This window comes from Marmota flaviventris, chromosome 1, assembly GCF_047511675.1.
Source record: "Marmota flaviventris isolate mMarFla1 chromosome 1, mMarFla1.hap1, whole genome shotgun sequence".
NCBI lineage: Eukaryota > Metazoa > Chordata > Mammalia > Rodentia > Sciuridae > Marmota > Marmota flaviventris.
The window spans coordinates 204,647,279-204,666,830 of NC_092498.1; the positions used below are offsets into that span (position 1 = coordinate 204,647,279).

Genomic DNA, 19,552 nt, shown 5'->3' on the forward strand with positions numbered 1-19,552 from the left:
CCACAAAAAAAAAAAAAAAAAAAAAAAAAAGTATCTCCAACCACTGGAAAAGCCTTCCATAACAGGGGCAAGCTGAAGAAATAAACTTCTATCTATTCCAAGGTATGAACCAATATGAGGACAGCCAATAAACACCAATCATTCCAGGCATTGTTTTCACCACTATAAACGGAGATGTGAAGGTGGTAAAGAGTCATGTGAAATTAAATTATTTCTACCTTTCACATACTGAATGCTCAGATAAATGGTTTGAATTTTTGTTACAACAGTAGTGACATTAATAACAGAAATAATAATTGCTGTTAACCCAGCATTTAACGGATGCTTAACAGTGTGTTCCTGATACTATGCTTGAACACCATATAGATCTAAATCCCCAAGACAACATTAGGGGTAGGTTACAGGATCATGCCCATTTTATAGATAATGGATCTGATGTATATGGATTTACCAGGATCACAGAGCACACAGGTAGTAGAGCTAAGAGCTCACTCAAGAATCCTATCCAAAAGTAGCCTCTTAGGCACTGGCCCAAGAAAGTCACTCACCATTCCAGGCAGTGTTGGGTTTGTCCTCAAGAAAGATGGGAGAACAATGTGATTGGGTAGGGACAGACTTCACCTCCCCAGATAGAAGCAGCTTTACCTCTAACCTCAGGGGTTATATCTACAGGGTTTACAACTGCCCAGGGAGGAAGGGGCTGCCTATTGTACAGACAGGAAAACTAAGGCTCAGGAACATTTAAAAGGGTAGATGTCTGGTTCAGTGGCAGAGCATTTGCCTAGCTTGTGCAAGGTTGTGGATTCCATCCCCAGCATCAGAAGAAAAATGTTCAGGAATTCTCTCAAGGTCACAGAGACAGGATAGCGCCAGGGCATCCACTCCTGGTTTGTGGAGTCAGACATCCAGGGCTGTGGGCCAGAGGCTGAACCTAGTGAACTGGCCAAATCCCAGACTCCCAACAGTTAGTCCTGTTCCTTGTAGCTTGACAGATAGTGTCAACATCACCTCTGTTGTCATTCTTTGCACCCATATGACTACCAGGAGCTTTCTCTGATACGAAACCTTTATTTTTAAACTGGGTTCACAGGAATTCACAGCTCATGGGCAGCAAGAAACACTCCTACAGAAAAACCTGCAAAATAAGGATGAGAGCAAATGCCAGTGAACTCTGTGGAAAGAGGAACAAAAGAACACAAGGCACCCTCCTAAAAGAGGTCCAGGGTTGACCATAGACACCAGGAGGCTAGCTTCACAAGAGAGGTACTTTCTGCCATTCTTTTTGGCTCCATTCAGTCTGGGAAACCCAAAGGTTTCTTCTACACTTAAAATGAAGCCTCTTTACTGCAGAAGTGGAAAATCTCCAAAGCCAGAACCCATACTTGCCAAGCACCTGCTTTATTACAGGACTACTAAGGTTAAAACATACTATTCCCACCATCTTAGAATGCTTTGACTTTTTTCCCCAACTTTACAAGAAGCAACTTTTTCCCCCAACTTTATAGAAGCACTACCAATGCAGTAGAAAAACATAATTCTAATCTTGAATTTAGACCTTTCCTGGGGGTGGTGATGTGCAGTTCAAGCCTGTCTCAAAATGGTAGGTAGCAGCACACACTGCAACTCCCTATGGGTCCTTTAACAAACAGAGGAAACAACTGATACTACAGTGTGGCGTATTATCAAGGTAGGATGTTTGTTCAGTAGGTTAAATAGATTCAATGCATTTTTTATTTTATTTTTATGTCACTGTGGATTGAAACCAGGGGCACTTACCACTGAGCCACATCCATCCCCTACCTTTTTATTTTGAGACAGGGTCTCACTAAGTTGATGAGACTGCCTTGAAATTGTGATTCTCCTGCCTCATCCTCCTGAGTCACTGGGATTACAGGCATGCACCAACACACCTGGCTGCATTTTTTATTTTTATAATATTTCCAACTTATGATGGATTTTGTCCCATTGTAAGTCCATGTCATGACGTACAATGCCCTCATATGTATAACAATGTCAACTTTGTTTCTACATACTAGTAACAACCAGAACTCAAGGTCTTAAAAAAATTAATTTACATTAGCATAAATGTGAAATACATAAGGATAAAGAAATTATAATGAAAACTTAAATGGAGAGAAATGCTAGAATATATTGATTTCTCTCCCAAATTTATCTATAAATTCAACATAATCCCAATAAAAAAAATTCAGCAGACTTTTTTGTAGAAATGATAGGAATTTCATTGAAATTCTAAATTTTATGTAAAGGCTGAGGGTGTAGCTTAGTGGTAAAGCATGTGCTTTAGCATGTGCAAGGCCTTGGGTTCAATCCCAAGCATGTACAAAAAGCAAGTATATAAGAATGTAAAGGACCTAGAATAATGAGAACATTGAAAAATGGACAAATTTGATATACCCTACCTGATTTCAAGACCTACCATAAAGCTTCAATAACTAAGACAGTGTGATATGTACACAGAAACAAGATCAACAAACAACAGATCCACTCATGTGGGAATAACTCATTTTCAACAAAGATCCAAGTACCGGGCTCTGTGCAACCACAAAACACACAAAAATCACAACATAACAGTACACCAGGGGATATAGTGTAATATGCAAGTTTTAAGGTACCTCACTCAGTCTTTCAAACTTCACTACAGCTTTCCCCAGTTTGTGACAAATCCATTCTTCCAGTTAACCAGACTGAAATCTAGAATTGCCCTCTTGAAATTCCCCCAATATTCATCCCATAGGCAATCCTGTTGGTACTCCCATCAAATACATCTGGAATTCCAACCACTTCCCACACTACCAATGATCATGTATCCCCTCCCTGCGAGCACAAGCACTTCCAAACTCGACTAGCTTGTTCAAGTCCTTAGCTCAAAGTTCATTCAGGGGGGCTGGGGATGGTAGCTCAAGCGGTAGCGCACTCGCCTGGCATACGTGCGGCCCGGGTTCGATCCTCAGCACCACATACAAACAAAGATGCTGTGTCCGCCAAATACTAAAAAATAAATATTAAAATTCTCTCTCTCTTTAAAAAAAAAAAAAGTTCATTCAGTACAGCTGGGCCCGATGGCGCACACCTGTAATCCCAGCAGCTTAAGAAGCTGAGGCAAGAGGATCACAAGTTCAAGGCCAGCTTCAGCAAAAGTAAGGTGCTAAACAACTTAGTGAGACCCTGTCTCTAAATATAAAATACAAAAGATGTGACTCAAGCGGTAGCACGCTCGCCTGGCATGCGCGGGGCCTTGGGTTCGATCCTCAACACCACATTAAAAAAAATAAAGATATTGTGTCCACCTAAAAACTAAAAAATAAATATTAAAAATAAAATACAAAATAGGGCTGGAAATGTGGTTCAGTGCCCTCCAGTTCAATTCCCAGTACAACCCCCACCCCCCAAAATAAAAGTTCATTCACCATGAAACTCTGTCCCCTCCTGACCCCTAAGGCCCACTGGGTACCTATCAACCCACCCCATCCTTGACTTCTTCCAGCCCTACTGGCCTCCTGACCATGCCCCATATCTCCCACACCAGGCACCTTTCCACTGGGCTTTTTGTTTTTATGTTTTAAACAAAATCCCAGCAACTGTCATTTTAAAATCAACTCTTCCAAGGGTGCTGTGGTGTACACCTGTAGTCCCAACTACGGCGGGGGGGGGGGGGCTGGAAAACAGTAGGAATACTTGAACCCAGGAGCTCAAGGTCAGTCTGGACAACAAAGTAACCACATCTTAAAAAAAAAAAAATTATTCCTTAATCTGCATTCCAAATAGTAAAGGACCTTTAAAAATATAACTATACAGTATATATCCAGCGCTTCCATTTTTTCAGAAGAGATTGTATATTTATCTGTCCTGGAGTTAGTTGCAAGTCTGCACTAAGTTGCTCTCTGGTTCAACCATCCTACCTTCAGGTGGCTGACACTCGTGTCCCCTCAGTTGCTGTCTTTGCTCCAGTGTCTTGTGGAGGGCCAACCTGCTAACTATACTCCTACGCTGATCCTTCTCTTTCCACACTCTATACAACACAGCTACTGTGTCTGTGGACTTTCTCACACAATAGTGTAAATGCCACAAAGAGCAGGGTTGTCTGATGCCTGATTTTATTTCAAGCACCCAGAACTGTGACACACAACTGTGCTCAATAAATATTTAAATAAATCACAGGGGAAGGTGTAAAACTAAAACAGAAGGACCCAATCTGAGAAGCACATGACAGCAGCCCCTTCCATATTAGTGCAAAATTCACAAAAGCACCAAGACTAAGATCACTTAGCATTCTTAGAATGAGATGCGTTTCTTGAAAATGAACTATAATCGCTTTTCACTGATCTATCATTTGCACTGTTTTGCCATCTACCTCACACTGGCTGAGTTCAGAGAGCTTTTACTGTTTTTATTTCCAACCCATACATTTAAAACAGTATCAAGTAACCCTTAAGTACACAATTACCAACTCTTAAGAGACTCTTCTGCTCCCCTGATAAATCATTATGGTTTGGCTTTGACCCTGCACCTGGGTACGCCACTTACTGACACATGTACACTCAAGCACTCTCACATCCCTAACCCACAACCCACTCCAACACAACTTCTCAATCTAAGGGAAGATCACACTTGATGAGAAGGTAGCCATGGTGATTTACATGAAATCAAGTCACTGTGCTTTGGGTAACAGAAGTTCTTTGTTGCCATTTTATCCCCTCCAGTCCAAGCAAGCAAAGGACAGCTTCCCTTTTAGGAGGCACTGGCCAGACTTGAGCTATTCCCTGGGGAGCTCCAGTAACAGAGATATGCCCATGGCCACTGCAGGATGGTTTGTCTGGGGCCATAGGCACTTGGTGGGGAAGCGTAGGCTCTATGAGGTACACCTAGAGAGCCCATTGTCCTTGCACCAGGCCAGGCTATACAGAAGCTGCAGCATACCTCCTTTCTCTTCCCAGTACCTGAACTCACCAATGCTTTTACTATCTCTAAAATTTTTCAACCAGGCCTATACCCAAATATTTACCACCCTGACTTCCATCCAATCCTGGGTACATGACATTAGGCCCAACGAAGTCCAAGATGAAACCCAACCATAATGTTTACCTTCCCCTGCTCCTCTTCCAGACCACAAAATTCACTTGTTCTGCACAAACAACAGTCACCTGAGCCTGAAACCTCTCTGCTCATGGTCCTATCAATTGTACTGCCAAATTCTCAAGGAGAAGAACTACCTGGTTCTACCAGAAAGTGAGAAACTGAAGCAAGGAAACAGTAGAGCATCTCAAGGAAGCTCAGAGGTCATGCTGCTCCAGTAAGTGCCCGCCTGCCAGCCAGTTGGAGAAGGATTAGCTTGGACCACAAGATTTTTTTTTTTTTTAATAAGTCTTCTGCTGCTGGGGATGGAACCCAGGACCTTCTTCAAGTTAAGCACATGCCCTACCACTGTGCCACACCCCAAGCCCAGATTCAGTTTTCTAACATGGGGACCAGCACACTATTGGTTGCCACCTATTTAGATAAATTAAGTTTTCCTGGGACAGAGACATGCCCAGTACACTCTAATCTACAGCTGCTATTGCTGCATAATGACAGAGTCAAGAATTGGTGACAGAGACACTAAGGCCTGAAAATCAAAAATAGTATCTCCATCTTGAATGATCGGGAGAAAACCTCACCCCTGACAAGCTGGGCTGAACATCTGTTAAAGGGCTTCTGAGGGCCTAGCATGTGTGAGGCACTGGGTGTGATCCTTAGCGCCATATAAAAAATAAAATAAATGAAGGTACTTTATCAATCTACAATTAATAAAATAAAAAAAAATGGGGGCTGTGGCTCAGCAGTAGCGCATTTGCTTGGCATGTATGAGGCACTGGGTTTGATTCTCAGCACCACATATAAATAAAGAACTATCAACAACTAAAATAAATAAATAAGTGGATTAAAAATTTTAAAAAGGGGGCTGGGGTTGTGGCTCAGCGGTAGAGCACTCGCCTCGCAAGTATGAGAACCTGGGTTCGATCCTCAGCACCACATAAAAATAAATAAGTGAAATAAAGGTATTGTTTACAACTACAACTAAAAAATAATTTAAAAAGGACTGCTCAGTAAGGAGACAAAAGTGACCCTGGTCACAGAACATCACTGACAAGATTAGTCAGGACAAGCCAGGCATGATGGCACAGGCCTATAATCCCAGCAACTTGGGAGGCTAAGGCAGGAGGATCACAAGTTTGAGACCATCTTCAGAAACTTGCAAGGATCTGTCTCAAAATGAAAATTTTTACAAGGACTAGACATGTAGATCAGTGGTAGAGCACCTCTCAGTTCAATCTCCAGTATCCCCCCCCCCCCCAAAAAAAAGGGCAGAAGCACATCTCAGTGCTCAGGCTCTGGGTTGGTCCCAGAGGACATAAACAGTATCTGTTCTCTCCAAGGCACAGAGCCTCATTAACCCTGTGTCCCACAGAGCAGCGGAGAATTGACTCCACAGACTACAAATGCAAAGAACCAATCTCAAGAGAGCCAAGGAGCTGACAGACAGCCACGCAAGCCCATCCTTGACAACCAGAGCTGGCACTGGGGGGCCACAGACTGCCAGTCTCTACTCCCAGATGCCCATTGGGACCACAGTCAATATGTGCCTTGAGGCCCCTGGTTGGCCTATTCTCCCTCAGCTATAGGTAACCAAAGCCTTGATAACAGTTGGATTGTCTACTCCTCACAGAGCCAACACACCCCTTCTTAATTCCCTTAAAACCCCAATGCTCACAGCACCTCACAGCGGCCTTCAAAGCCCTGCCTGTCTTAGCCCCAGATACACTTGTATACACATACCTAGTTGTGCACACATCAAGTTCATGGCTCCAATCACCTCACCTCCTGTCAAGTCCTCAGACCCACTCTGCCTGCCTCCACTGTTGGGCTTTGCACAAGCTGTTACCAATGCCCAGAAAGCCCTCCCTCCCTCCCTTCTCTCCCATCCATCCTTCAGATTCAAGTACCAACATTATTCAGGCAAGCCCTCCCAAGCTAGTCCCTACCCTCCAGACCTATCCATCACCATGCACTACTGTCCCATTACTTCAAATATGGAAACTTACAGTTAGCTGAAACTTGCTATTTGACATCAAGTATCCCACCAGGTTTGTCCCCCAAAGCCTACAGGTCCCAACAGAGCAAGGGCTCTTGAACATCTCCTCATCCAGCACCCAGATAGGCATGGAGGAGGAGCAAAGGGTAAAATGGCACCCTCTGTGTTGTCAATACCCAACCATGATGTTTCCACTACAGACTTGAGAAAAAAACATAACAATATAAATTTCCCTTAATTAGAAGGACGTTAATAACCAGGAAGCAGAAACTAGAGATAGGCAAGGCCACAGCCCCAGGTCAAGTGCCTGAGTACATGGCTTCCCTGAGCAGCACAGCTCCTGCTTACACATCTCACACTGGCACTTCTAAAGGTTCCAGAGGTCCCAAGTCTCCCAGGACCTCCTCCCTCATCACCAATGATAATTGAGAGCTGCCCCAGTGCTAGTGGGGTCATGCTTTCCACTCCCCGCCCCCTTTCCCCTGCTTCTGACTCCTGAAGTTAGTATCCTACCCTAAAACCAATCTTCACAGGGATCAGAATTTTGCCCTCTCCCCTCTAAAAGGCTCTGCCTCCACCATCACACCACCATGCTCTTCCCTTCTCAGCATTCCAGGCCTCCTTCCTATCATGCCACCAAACCAACCCAAAGGTTAAACATCTTCTGCCCAGCCCCCAGCTCTCCTGACAGTTAATGAATTCCAACTCCTTTAGTGAGAACTAGTTTGCTTGTCCAGATACCTTAAGACATCCCCTCATGACTCAAGGCCGTTCTGAAGACCAAGAGCCCTGACACCGGGCAGGATCTACAAAAGAAGTTACTAGTACTTTTCCTACTAGAATTAAATGTTCTTCCTCAAAATACATCAGCTTCTACCTGGATGCTTCTTCTAGAGTTTCCACCCTCCCTTGCCAGCAGCTGCCTGGGCAAAAGCGCATAAAAGCTGGCTGGGCTTGGTGGCACGCCTGTAAATCCAGCAATTTGGGAGGTTGAGGCAGGAGGATCACAAGTTTGAGGCCAGCCTCAGCAACTTAGTGAGGTCCTATGCAACTTAGAGAAACCCTACCTCAAAACAAAAAATAAAAAGAGCTGGGGATGTGGCTCAGTGGTTAAGTGCCGCTGGTTTCAATTCCTGGTACCAAAATTGGGGGAGGCATAAAAACCCCTATACTTAAAATGTACAGAAACTAATGTCTCTGAGACTCTATATAATGTTTATTTAGTGTTGAGGATGCACAGTTGTGAGAAAATATCTTCTCTGTTAGTAATGAGAAATCTAGAAACTGGTGTTTCCTAATGATATTGTGAAATACACATTTATTCTTTTTTTTTTTTTTTTTTTAAGAGAGAGAGAGAATTTCAATATTTATTTTTTAGTTTTCGGCGGACACAACATCTTTGTTTGTACATGGTGCTGAGGATCGAACCCGGGCCGCACGCATGCCAGGCGAGTGCACTACCGCTTGAGCCACATCCCCAGCCCGAAATACACATTTATTCTTATACCTCATTTGCTGGCATCCTTAGGATCTCCAAAATCATAGTTTCTTGCTGTATGCTAATGAGCTGACTGATAGCCAGCAGCAAATAGGTCATTCCTTAAGGAGGATATGGGGAATGGCTAGTCACCAGAATTAGAAGTTGGGACCTTCATCCCTACCCCCTAGAGAGGGCCGAAAGGTTGAGATGATCACAGTTGGCCAAGAACATCATCAGTCATGCCTATTTAACGAGGCCTCCAAAAAAAAAAAAAAAAAACTCGAAGGACAGGATTCAGAGAACTTTTGGATAGGAAAACAAGTGGAGGTTCCTGTAGAGTGGCACACCCAGAGAGCCCATGGAAGCTCCCTGCCCTTCGTAGCATGACTCACAGCATGTGCTTCTTTATCCACGTCCTTCATAATACCTTTTATCATAAACCAATAAATACAAGTAAAATGTTAGAGTTCTGTGAGCAAATTAACCAAACCAGAGGCAGGGCCCATGAACCCCAATTTACAGTCAAAGAACAGAGAAAACCACCTGGGGCTGGCGATGGGCATGGGGAGCAACACTGGGGAACTGAGAATATGTGGAATCTGATACTGCCTCCAGGTGGAGAGTGTCAACATGGAACTGAATTAGAGGAAAACCAGCTGGTGTCTGTTCCTAAATGGCTACCTGCTTGGTGGTCATGGTGGCGGCGGGGGGGGGGGGTTTATCACCCACACATCTTAGCCCACAAAAGTATTTTGTGTTGTGAGAATATATGAGGAAAAACTTTCCCTCTATCTTCCTTGACTCCCCTTCAATATAAATACCAACATGTGTCATATTAAGAGAACTCACTGACAAATAGCTAAAGGAAAACGTGAAATACCTGTGATCGCCAAGCAGTACACCAGAACATACACCTCAAATGCTCCTTGATGCTGCTCTCCCTCAATCCACTGAAGATTTTAGAGGTCTTAGGGTCACCCACCAAGCCAGAGGAAGTATACCCAGGCCCTGCTCCTCCAGAGACCGGAAGAAATCCCATGGAATCTTTGTGCTCCAAGGCTCTGCTCCCAAGATGATGTTACAATGAGCCTTCTAGAACTACATGCATCTTCTTTAATTCCCTATGCCTGGCACAAGATAAACTATCAATGTGAGCAATTTTATCCCTTCTTCCTAAGCTAACACTTGAAGGATAGAATATATGTTCTTATAAAGATGCAGATTATTTCCAAATTTTTTAAAGTTTATTGTGGTAAAATACACATAAAATTTACATCTTAATCATTTTTAAGTGTAAATTTCAGCACCATTAAAAAACATTTATGGGCTGGGGATGTGGCTCAAGCGACAGCGCGCTTGCCTGGCATGCATGCAGCCTGGGTTCGATCCTCAGCACCACATACAAACATGTTGTGCCCACCGAAAACTAAAAAATAAATACTAAAATTCTCTCTCAAGAAAAAAAGAAAAAGAAAAAAGAAAACATTTACACTGCTATACAACTATCACCTCCATCCATCTCCAGAACTTTGTCATCTTGTAAAACTGAAACTCTATACCTATGAAATACTCCCTGTTCCCTCCTACCTCAGCCTCTGGCACCCACCAGTCTACTTTCTGTCTCTATGAATATGGCTCTAGGAACTCCATTATAGATGTGATCACACAATATGTGCCCATTTAAATCAGAATTATTTCACTTTGAAAGTCTTCAAGAAAGAGCCACATGTATCACTTTAACCCTTTGGGGCCAACACATGTACAGAACAAAGTCCCTGGGACAGTTATCCTGCGATGCCCAAGCATGGCTCTAAACCCTACCCCTCTGCCCAGCTATGGTCCTCACATGCTTCAATACAAAGCAGGCCCCCCTTTTCACTTCCCAAATAAACTGTACTCGGTGTGGTGCATGTCTGTAATCCCAGAAAACTCAGGAGTCTGAAGCCCTAAGCAACATAGACCCTGTCTCCAAATTAAAAAAATTAAAAGAACTGGGGATGTAGCTAAGCGGTACAGTGCCCTCAGTTCAATTCCCAAAACTACAAATAATAAATTGGAACAAGAGGCACTAGAAACACTGATTGGCAAGTTAAAAGCAGGATCCAAACACCTTAAACTTCATATGTCTGACCCCAGCACTTAGCTGCCAAAGCACTCTACCTTCCTGGAGACAAAACACCTGTTCCAGCTTCATCTCATAGACATGAATGAGCCAAGGGAATGCCAGTGAGGGGAAACGGTGGAGATGACCAATCTGACTTGGACATGTTTGTTTGTTTGTGGTACTAGAGATTGAATCCCAGGTGATCTACTACTGAGCCACATCCCCCACCCAGTTTTGTTTTATTATGAAACTGGCATCTCACTAAGTTGCTGAAGCTGGCCTTGAACTTGTGATCCTTCTGCCTCAGAGTCACCGGGTATACAGGTGTGCACCATCACTCCTGGCAGGCACAAACTTTTCCTCTAAGTGGAAACCAGCAACATCACTGCCTGCCCCAAATCCACTCCCTAGTACATAAGCTAAACTCAAGGACCCTTACATAGCCCCACTAGGGGTGTCCTGAGTTTCTGTCATATCCAGCTCCGGAAAAGGGAGACTAGACAACCAGTCCGAATAGAGCCCCCACCAGTCTACATCACTGGAAAGGAAAACACTGACTACATTCCCTCCCTTAAGTTCTAAGTACAAAGCCAGTCTATCATATAGGCATGGTTGGACTCATGTGGCCGAGTACACAGATGCTACATGGAAAACAAAACCCTAAGTAAGTGATCCCAACTCCTAGCCAAGAGGTACCCAACTTGCACAAAATGGCAGGTGCTTTTTTGCCTATCTTTTCAAACTGGAAATGCTCAAAGCACCCCAATTAGCACTTGGTAAGCACTCATGATTACATTAAGAAGGAGAGGGGTGAATATGACCATCTGGGGTTTCCATCTAGCTTGCCTTCGCAAGCTAGCAGTCTTGCTTGAAAACACAAGTGTAGGGCTAGGGCTGTAGCTCAGTGGCAGAGTGCTTGCCTAGCAACATGTGGGACACTGGGTTTGATCCTTAATACCATATAAAAAAATTAAATAAAATAAAGGCATGAGTGCGGTCTATCTATAACTACAAAAATGAAAAAAAAAAAAACATGTATTGGCATAACATGTACCTACAAAACACAAAGTCCTGGGATGACTCTAACAAGGGGGAGGGTAAGACTAGGGAGAAGATTAGATCAAGTGCAAGGACCAAAAAAGAAAAATTTCAAGGGATGATCACAAAAAGAGCCAAATGCAGAAGATAGTACTTCCACCACAAAAGTGGTAGAATAGAATACACAAGGGTCCACCTTGATTCAAATGTGGAACCGCCCAGGCAAGCAGTCAGGTCAACAGATTTTGTCAGCAGCCAGCCTTGTCCCCAGGAATGTGCCACCCAGGTAGCCATTACAACTTTCAGAATCTTACCCACCTATATTAGCCTTATAGTCGGCTGCCATTTTGCTCATTTTGTGCCAAGAAAGAAAACCTCCAGCCACTCAATTCTTGTGGCAAGTTTTCTTGGGTTTTTGTAAAAGCAATATCTTACCTCTCACATGGGCTACTGGACAGAAAAGAGAGAATCCTTTCTTCACCAATGACAGCAAGCATCAGCTGCCTCAGAGAGATCCTGAGCCTGGTCACCAGAATATCCTGAGATCATGAGCCATGTTCCCAGTTCAGTATATTCTCCCCACTGTGGAGAAGGGTGGCCACTTTTTGACAACACAGGCACCAACCCTGATCTGCATATTTACCAGCTGGTCAGAGACCAATGAATTACCCTGAGTCTCTCCAAGAGCAGCACTACACTTAAGGCCAAACCCAGCGTTTACTTCCCCACCCAAGCAGCTGCCTCAACAGCCTTCTTCAAACAGGTGGTCATGGAGAGTAAGGCACCAACTTCAGTTTGATAAGGTAACCTACTGAAGGTTCTCCCCCACAAGTTAACTAAAACAAGTATCTTTCTCTCGAGAATACTTTCCTGTGGAAGGGAAAAGGAAAAGCTTGTTGCTCTTCAAGAGCACCCTTAGAAAATAGTGTTACAGGGACTGGGATAGTGACTCAGTGGTAGAGGATTGTCTAGCATGGGTGAGGCACTGGATTCAATTCTCAGCACCACATATAAATAAATAAAGTAAAGATCCACTGACAACAAAAAAAAATATTTTAAAAAATGGGAGGCACATTCCTGGGACAAGGCTGGCTGCTGACAAAATCTGTTGACCTGACTGCTTGCCTGGGAGGTTCCACATTTGAATCAAGATGGACCCTTGTGTATTCTATTCTACCACTTTTGTGGTGGAAGTACTGTCTTCTGTTCCCGCCACACACAAATGGAGACCTGGGCCTATAGGAAAAGAATGTCATAAACCTGAAATTTAAACAAAAACCACAAAGGGAAGTTCATAGCACTTATTCCTGTACTGTCCAAAATGAAACTGATCACTTTGTAATGTACCTTTTTTGTGTGCATGAATGCTGGGGATCAAACCCAGGGCCTCATGTATGCTAAGCAAGAGCACTATCACTGAACTATATCCCCCCCATCCAGGACTGACCACTTTGTATATTTAACAGCTAGGATTGTAGAAATTCAACCAAAGAAACATACAGGCAGATCTATAGCCTAGAGAAGCCAGTTTTCCTCCTTAATCCCCCACCTCTATGAAGAAAAATGCCCATGTGACACTCCAATACTTCCTGGGAGGCTGGGACTGGATGCCTGCTCTCTGATGAGCTGCAGCTGGACAGACCTATATCCTCGGGTGGCCTCTGCCACCTATATCCTCAAGAATCCTCTGAGCTGGCAAATGGAGGACAGAGAACAAGTGAGTGAGGTCTATTTAAGCTGGCAATATATAGAATACACAAGGGTCCACTTTGATTCAAATGTGGAACCGCCCAGGCAAGCAGTCAGGTCAATGTCATCCACTCACAAATGTTTCAGACACCTCCACATCCAGTTAAAGACAAGAGAGTACCTTTAATGGGGCTCACTGTCCCCATCCTCTACACCTATCCTGTCTACAACAATCCTGCCTTCTATTACACAGAATTCTAGAAACCCAGTTTGACACAATGTTTTACCTTTAAGAAGGTGGGAAGCACTTTTCAATTACAAAACAATCTACAATAGTCTGACCAAACACTTCCTTTGCTAAGAGGCAGAATTCAAATTCTCTGACCATCAGGTGCCAAGTCAGTCAACATGATCCAGTAAATTCTCAGATTTGACTGGAACCATCCACAAACCAAACCATGCCATGGCACAGACTAAGACCATGTGGCTAGCTCAGGGGGGACCTCAGCCCAGGAAAAGCCCAAGAGTCCTATGTACTTGCTCCAGGTCCAGACCAATGAACTGAATCTAGATGTTTCATCACTGCTACAAATTCTGACAACACACCACAGCCATCACAAAAATTGCACAACAAACTTTAAAATGCTACAAAGCAAAGTGCTGGGGTTGGTAGATCAGTGTTGAGCCCTCAGGTTCTCTCTCCCTTCCCCCGGCCCCAGACATACATACACGAAAAAAGTGTGATGGCCATGCCTGTAACCCCAGCAACTCAGGAGGTGAGGCGGGAAGACTGCAAGTTCAAGGCCAGCCTCAGCAATTTGGTGAGACCTTGTTTCAAAATAAAAAATAAAAGGACCAGAGCTGTGGCTCAGTGGTAGAGTGCCCTTGAGGGAGGGAGGGAGGGGGGGGGGAGGAAGGGAGGGAGGGAGGGAGGGAGGGGGGGGAGGAAGGGAGGGAGGGAGGGAGGGAGGAAGGAAGCTAAATCATAAGAAACTAACAATGGCAACATCTATCAGTAAATCATGGCTGGCAGTATACATCAATCAAGAACTGAGCCAGGCATGGTGGTATACACCCATAATTCAAAGTCAGCCCGGGCAACTTAGCAGGGCCCTGTCTCAAAATAAAAAGGGCTGGGGATGCAGCTCAGTGGCAGAGAGCCCCCCTAAGTTCAATCCCTAGTACCACTCCAAAAAAAAAATTTTTTTTAAAGGATGTGTGAATCAACTCCATGCCTTCCTAACAACAGACAATAAAAGTTTGATAGCAGAATGCCAGAAACAGCAGAGGCTCCTCAAAGAGGGTCTTGCACAGAACTCAATTCTCCTCATCACTGCCAACCCCAAGCTTTACAGGGTAAACTGAAGTTGAAGGAAGCAAAGCCTCCTTGAGGTCTTAGATGGGGCAAGGAGGAGATGACAGTTGGATACCCAACTTCTCTGTTGTCAGTTTCCCACAGCCCTATATACAGACATACCCTATCACTGAATCCTCACAATCCATTGAGTCCCCAGCATTACAGAAGGATACCAAGGCTTGGGCAGAGAAATTGCCATGTGGACAGAGCTCTGCCAGCTGGGAGGAATTCTGCTTGCCATAGCCAAACAGCCAGCATCTAAAGAGCAAAGGGAAGAAACTATACTGCCGGGTCAGATACCTGGACCAGAACAGCCAAACAGAAATGCCAAAATGCTCACTCCAGAATAGTTGGTGAGGAGAACTGAAGTCTGGAAATACATTTGGGCCTTTCCTTGCAAGGTTTTAGTACTAAAACTGATGAGTTATAAGATGCAATGCAAATTTCACTTGAATATCAGCCTTAAAATAAGACATTCTGAAAAAAAATCTGAAAGTTATGAAGCCTTGGGTTGTGCCCTCCATGGAATTTACCTACATCTAAGAGTTACCCCCAGAGAAAGCCAAGGGTCCACAAAAAGTAAGACTGCCACACAAAACCCACATCCAAGGAGGACTAGCACATCTTTCTTCCTTTTGCACACAACAAAATGACTGACTGTACATGTCAGACTCCACTCCAGAGGATGAGGATAGAACACCTGCACACATGGACAAACACAGGGTTGTCGTTTATATGCAAACATGAGTCCAATGCACGTGGGCAAACATCAACGCATATACAAGGCCTCAATGCATATGCATATTTACCTACACATGGAGCCAATACACGTATACACACGTGAACATACTCAAGTACACGCACGTGGGTGCACATGTACACAAGCAAACTCTGCCCTCCATACTTCTTTTCATTTTTTGACAATTTAGTGCATCCCAAAGAAGCACTGTTGGGCCAGGGTTGTGGCTCAGTGGTAGAGCACATGCCTAGCATGTGTGAGGCACTGGGCTCGATTCTCAGCACAGCATATAAATAAATGAATAAAATAAAGGTCCATCAACAACAACAAAAAAATTAAATAATAATAATAAAAAGAAGCACTGTTATGTGATCGGGTTCCCAAACACCCACAAAGTCCATCTCTCCCCAGTGTCTCTGAAGCATAGTCCTGCCTGGATAACTCAACCACAAGCAAGGCATCCCCTACAAAGACCACAAGGGAAGACAAGGGGACCACACAGGGTACAAGAGGAGAGAAGGGGGCAAGGCAACAGGGGTAGAGGACATGTCTACATTGTCTGCTACCAGTGGTCACTCTTCACTCACTTCTGCAAATTGTCTTTACTGGCCAGCCTTGCAAAGAATTCCCCATCAATTCCTTCTCCAACAAAGCCCACTTCACTGCCCCAGGCTGCCCTGTCCTCCCCCGCCCCCCCCCATCCCATCCCATCCTCTGCCTCCAGCTACATCACACATACCTAGGCTTTATTGGTCACACCAGCACCAACATCTAGCCTGAGACCCAGGTTCTCTGTCTCCCAGACCCTTAGTACTGCCAGGGCTCCAAGAGATCCAGGCCTCCTCATGAGTGTTCTTCAGCTCTGATCAGGCGTTCCCCTGATCCTTCACTGAGAAAATTACCACTAGGCATACACATTCTCAAAATGTTACAGAAAAGCTCACTTAACGAAAACTTTGGGGACATCAAGAAAATCATCTTTAATGTTGACAAGAGATTTTGTTACTAAGAGGGGGAGAGTTTAACAGTGGCTACTAATTATTGAATTCTTTATTTGGTGCCAGGCAAGGTGCCAGCTCTTCACATGCCTGATTTCATTTAATCCTCACAACCACAGAACTAAGTACTACTGTTACCACTCACACATCACACAAGGTACGGCCGTTACTCAGTTTATAACAGTACTGCCTTTATTACCCACACTCCGTATGAAGTACTGCCACTGATACCCACACTTCAGACAGGACACTACCAATGATATCCCCAATCAACAAATAGGAAAAACAAAGCTCAGAGAAGTCAAGGGAATTGTCCAGTGTCACACAGTTAAGAAGTCAAGTCCGGGAGCTAATGTGTACCTCAGTGATACACCCAAGCTCCCCTATTTACTCTCCTTCAGTATAGAGCAAGGGCTTTGCATACAAAGCCCTCTGCAAAGCCATCGGTTGCATCCTCAGACACACACACACACACACAAAAAAAAAAAAAAAGTCAAATGGGTATCCAAATCCAGGTCAGCTATCTTCAAGCCCAAACTGAAATCTGAACAACTGCCACATCATGAACAATCTGACTATAAGACCATCCTAGGGCTAATCATTCCCAAGGCTCTGTAAAAAAATTCCTTGAGCAAAGACGTAAGGATCAGCACAGGCGCAAGACTCCTAAGTACATGCTTACTTACCCCTTCAAAGAACTTCATGAAATTCCCAGAGAAGTGAGCCCCATTATGCACACCCACACATACTGTGGACTCTATAGCAGATTCAATGACTGGTCCTCACCTTTTGAAAAATGACACTGGACAATTCCCTTGACTTCTCTGAGCTTTGTTTTTCCTATCTGTCGAGTGGGGGTATCATTGGTAGTGCCCTGTCTGAAGTCTGGGATTCAGTGTGCCCCCCGTGTGTACAACCAACTATCTGCCCTCTGTTGATGTTATGGTTTGAATGTGAGGTATCTCCCAAAAGCTCACATGTGAGACAATGCAAAAGGTTCAGAGGAGAATGATTGGGTTTTGAGAGTCTTAACCCAATCGGTGAATTAATCCCTGATGGAATTAACTGAGTGGAAACTGGAAGCAGATGGGGTGTGGCTGGAGGAACTGGTTAATTGGGGGTATGGCTACGGGATATATAATCTAGAGAGTGGAGTCTCTCTCACTCTCTGCTTCTTGATCACCATGATGTGAGCTGCTTCCCTCTGCCATACTCTCCCGCTGATGTTCAGTCTCACCTGAGCCCTGAGAAACGCAGCCGGCCTTCTATGGACTAAGACTTCTGAAACCGTGAGCCCTCGAATAAACTTTTCTATCCTAAAATTGTTCTGGTCAGATCTTTTAGTCATAGCGGTGAAAAAGCTGACTAAAACAGTTGACAAAACACTTCTGAGTCCCTGCTGCCAATCTATAAGCCAAGAAAAGGGGCTTAAAGGATTTGACAAGCACTTCCCAGCCTGGGTCATTAACCAGGACCAATTTTTATCTTCATTTCCAAAGAGACTGTACACATACCAACCACAACTCAGGACATAACAGGAACAAACCAGGGCCCTTCTTCGCCCTACCACCAGGACAGCACTAAGCATCCATCCACAAGAGACAATGAGCAGGGTAGAAGGACCACAGGGCAGAAGACAGGTCTTCTAGCCACTGACATAGCAAGGGGATTTTGAAGATGACAAAGGACACAAGATCTGGGGGACAACCCAGACCCAACTAGGATGGCCTCTCACAGTAGGTGATGACATTCCCACCTAAACCATCTGATTTCTTACTCCCATCCCTAAGCTCCCCAATCAGGACCCCAACAAGGACTTGGTGATCATCAGCCAGATGCTAAATCTTTTTATACAAATGTCCAAATCTCCAAGACTTCTACCTTTCCTGTGGCCACAACCCCTCCCCACTCTCAATGGAATACCCAACTCTGCCAGAAGAGCCAGCATGTAAAAACATTTGAGCAATGCATGAAACAACTAAGCTTCCTAAAACCAGCAAGCAGCAGCTGTTAGAATAATTCATGTGGATATTTCAGAGATGTATCTTAATCACCCTGGGTCTTCTTGGAAAAGTGTCTAAAACTTCAAGCTGGAAAATGCTCAGAATCCAGAAAATGCAGGTTTGCAATCAGATCCCAGGGCTCTGGGATCATAATGAGACTTTCCTGGACTCCTAAAATGCTAGAAAGCTCTTTCTCAGGCTAGGTTAAGTTCTGGGACCTCTAACTTCCATCCTGTCATTGTTACTTCACTGTTGCCCTTCCTCTTTCTCAGGGTGCTCCAGTCACCCGCTTCATGGTACCCTGCCCCATCTCCAACCCTCCCCACCAGAACTATAAAACCTCCAAGGGCCAAGAATGGGCCATCGCAGTCATCACCTCCAGAGGCTCAAAAGACTGAGCAGGGAAGGAACTTCCAACAGTTGTCCAATGAACAGATGAATTGTCTTCAGGCCCTGGTATCCACTTAATCCTCACCCAATCTTCCTGCAGTGTCTCTGGCACCTGTCCCTGCCTTTTATTTCCTGTCAGGCAAATCCAAAGCTATATCAATTCATGTCCGCCTTTTGTCAATGGCCTTTTCTCTCCCCAACTGGCCTCCCTACCTAATGTGAGTCAACACTCCTGCTCAGAAACCCTTGTGGGTTCTCCTTGCTTTTTAGGATAAAGTATAAACAGACTCCTATTTTAGATCATTGACAATAATTAGAAAAACTTATGGTTTCCAACTTTATTTCCCAGTAAAATTTTTCAAAAATCCTGGGGTCCAGGAGGGTAAAGTGTCCTTGGACATCTCTACAATAAATGACCTGAGACCAACCACATCTCCTCACAATAGTGAATGGGAGAAGGGGTGGGGGATGGGGGTAGGGATTGGGGTGGGAGAATTGGAGCAAATGTCCCACCTTTTTCATGGCATGGGGTGGCATCTAACAAAAATCCTTTTTGAGCCAGGCATGGTAGTGCACAACTACCAGTAGCTAGTAATCCCAGCTAATCAGGAGGCTGAGGCAGGAGGATGGCAAATTTAAGGTCAACTTGAGCAACTTAGTGAGA

The 19,552-nt window shown here is 44.3% G+C and overlaps 1 protein-coding gene across 12 annotated transcripts in view; it reads right to left on the minus strand.

The window, feature by feature from the left end:
* The window catches only part of Gatad2a (GATA zinc finger domain containing 2A), a 110,855-nt gene that overhangs the window by 65,926 nt on the left and 25,377 nt on the right, over positions 1-19,552 (minus strand). The gene's annotated exons all lie outside the window — the stretch shown is intronic.